Source organism: Acanthopagrus latus, chromosome 21 (genome assembly GCF_904848185.1).
Source record: "Acanthopagrus latus isolate v.2019 chromosome 21, fAcaLat1.1, whole genome shotgun sequence".
In the NCBI taxonomy this organism is placed as follows: Eukaryota; Metazoa; Chordata; class Actinopteri; order Spariformes; family Sparidae; genus Acanthopagrus; species Acanthopagrus latus.
The window spans coordinates 14,486,025-14,488,822 of NC_051059.1; positions in this window are offsets into that span (position 1 = coordinate 14,486,025).

Below are 2,798 nucleotides of genomic sequence, written 5' to 3' on the forward strand. Positions count from 1 at the left end.
AGTGACCGTAGACCACCAATGCTGACAGTGAACAATCCAAACCAAACAGTTTGAATATGCACCACAGCAGCTCCATCATCAACTGACAGGCTCATCAATGATCTTATTAGACTGAGAGTTATTGTTGATCCTTTGACAGGAGAGCAGCTGCATCAGTTGAAGTGATCAGCTGGAAAAACCTGCAGACACAACAGGTACAGGTGTGTATCCACCTGCTGACCGATCTCTAGTACACACAATAACTGTTGCTGTAAAACCCAAAGGCTGTCTGACTCCATCTAGTGGTCATGTGACACAGCACATGGAGAGCATTAGATTACAGCATACAAGACACATGTTAGCAGAGATCTTGAATTCCTCTGTCCAGCTTCCTTCATTGATAACTTCTTTAGGAACCGACAAAGGAAACAAAATACAAACAGTGTTCTTTAGTAACATGCAACACGTTTGCATTTTGAGGCCGGGGACACAACCTGAGGGATGAGACATGAGAGATTCTGTTTGCATGCCAAGAAGGAAACCATACACAACATCTGATTAAAAATCTTTTATTTAGTAAAATATTGAATATATGACTGCACAGTACATATGCAATTGAGCATTTAGTATATCCATGTCCACTTCTTTACGTCGCGTGGCGGCTCTGAAATAAAAAGCTTGTTTCTCCAGTGCAGCAGTGAAGGAGGCAGTACTCATTGTGTTACTGTGAGGAGATCTTTGTTTCCTCAGGCTTGAAGCTGGATTGATGGGTGGTGGTCGGGCTAAAGGGTTGGAGACAGAGAGAGACATACTTTAATTTAAACAACAAACTCATAAACCAACTGTCATACCTTTTAAGATATCAACGTTTCACTCAAAGTAGAGCAACAGCCCTACCTTCTCCCTGCCAAAAATGTCACATCCCCCCGGTCTTCTCCAACAGCCCATCCAAAATCTGGGTCTGCGTTTGCCCACCTTTTTTGGATAAAGACGTCGTCCCTACAATACAAAGTGAACAAATGAAGCATTAAATCAACATAATAACTATGAATAAATAAATAAGAGACCAGCAGCGGGTCTTCCTACCAGATTAAGACGCGGAGGTTGTCTTCGATTCTCTTCCACCAGAGCGGCTGCATCAGCAGCAGTGAAGGCTGTGATGAGCAGGAAAGACAGACACAGCAGGACCAGCAGCACACCTTTCTCCATGGCTGATGAACTAGAAGGTCTGACACACACACAGGTCATAATATACTGAGTGCCAGCCAACCACAAAAGAGGAAGCAACAGCATAACAACTCTTCACATCATCAGAAAGACGTCAGGGGAAATTTCATTTGCAACACCTTCACAAAACATATGATTTCAGCACGAGATGTAAACGAGAGAACTGATATGTACCTTCTTTAAGTGACATGACTAACATGACTGTTCAATGTCACAACATAACATGCGTTTTGTTTTTTTGTTTTTTTCTCCAGCATATGCAATGTGAGTGCATGGATCTGAACATGTGTTAGGGGCATGGCCTCAAGGAAATTGCACCAACAGTCACTTTTATTGTGAAATAATGAGCAAAGAGCACTGAAATTAAGAAACGCTGAGAAACACATTTAGCCGCTGCCATGTGTTTTGAAATCAATCACAGTAACAAGACACAGAAATAGCTGGGATTTTCCATGCAGCCACAGCGTCTCACATCGGAAAAGTTTGACACTACATATTTTCACTGAAAATGACACAACAGCAGAGCAGAGTTCTGCTTCAACTGCAGAATGTCACCAAGAGAGACACAAAACAAACCAAAAAGACATAAAACAAACCAAAACAGACACAAAACAAACAAAAAAAGACACAAGATATACAAAAAAGACACAAAACAAACCAAACATGGACACAAAACAAATACAAAGAGAAGCAGGTTGAAGTCTTTTCCTTTCTCTTTCAGTCTTCATGTTTTGCTGCAATGTTAGAGGGTTCGGGGCCTTTTACATGTCTGCCCTGCTTACAAGTAGTATTTCCAACTACTTACTGAAAGGACCGAATCCAAAATCTAAAACCTTGAGTGACCCTTCACTGCCGGTCTGATGCAGCTGAACACAGTAGATGTGTCACACTTTTCTGTCACCATGTAAGGGTTTGCTGATGGAGGGTCTAAGGATTGTTGTTGTCCTGTCTTCTTGCTACAGAAATAAAACTGAATAACAGATGCTGCAGTGAACATGCATGGCTGTGTGTGAACTCAGACTTCAACTTAACTAGTCTGCACCTTTCACTGATTTGACCACAAGTTAGTGTGTTGGAATTTAAGTGACTGTGCAACCAACCAGTTCCTAAAAAAAATGGGGAAGAATCACCAAAATGAAAGAAAAGAAAAGAGAAGAAAAGAGAAGAAAAGAAAGAAAAGAAAGAAAAGAAAAGAAAAGAAAAGAAAAGAAAAGAAAAGAAAAGAAAAGAAAAGAAGACTGTCCTCTTTGTCTACCCCTTCACAGTCCCTCTGAACATGAACGACTCAAAATCTACTTTCTCCCCTCACCAATCTTTTAACCATTATTCTTAAGAAGACATCGGTACAATACACAACCAATGGGGAGACAAAAATTTGGATATTTAATTGGAACACAACCTTTTCCTCACCCTGACCAGGTGGTATTTGTGCCTAAACCTGACCAGAGCACAAGCACAGCGCTGACAGAACTTGAATCATAAAACTGAACCTAAAGAATCGTAAAGTTGCAACTTAAGAAGTGTAAAACGTCAGAGCACCTGTGGGGTGCAGGCTGTAATGCTCCACCTGTCCACTAGTGGCCCTCAGCGAG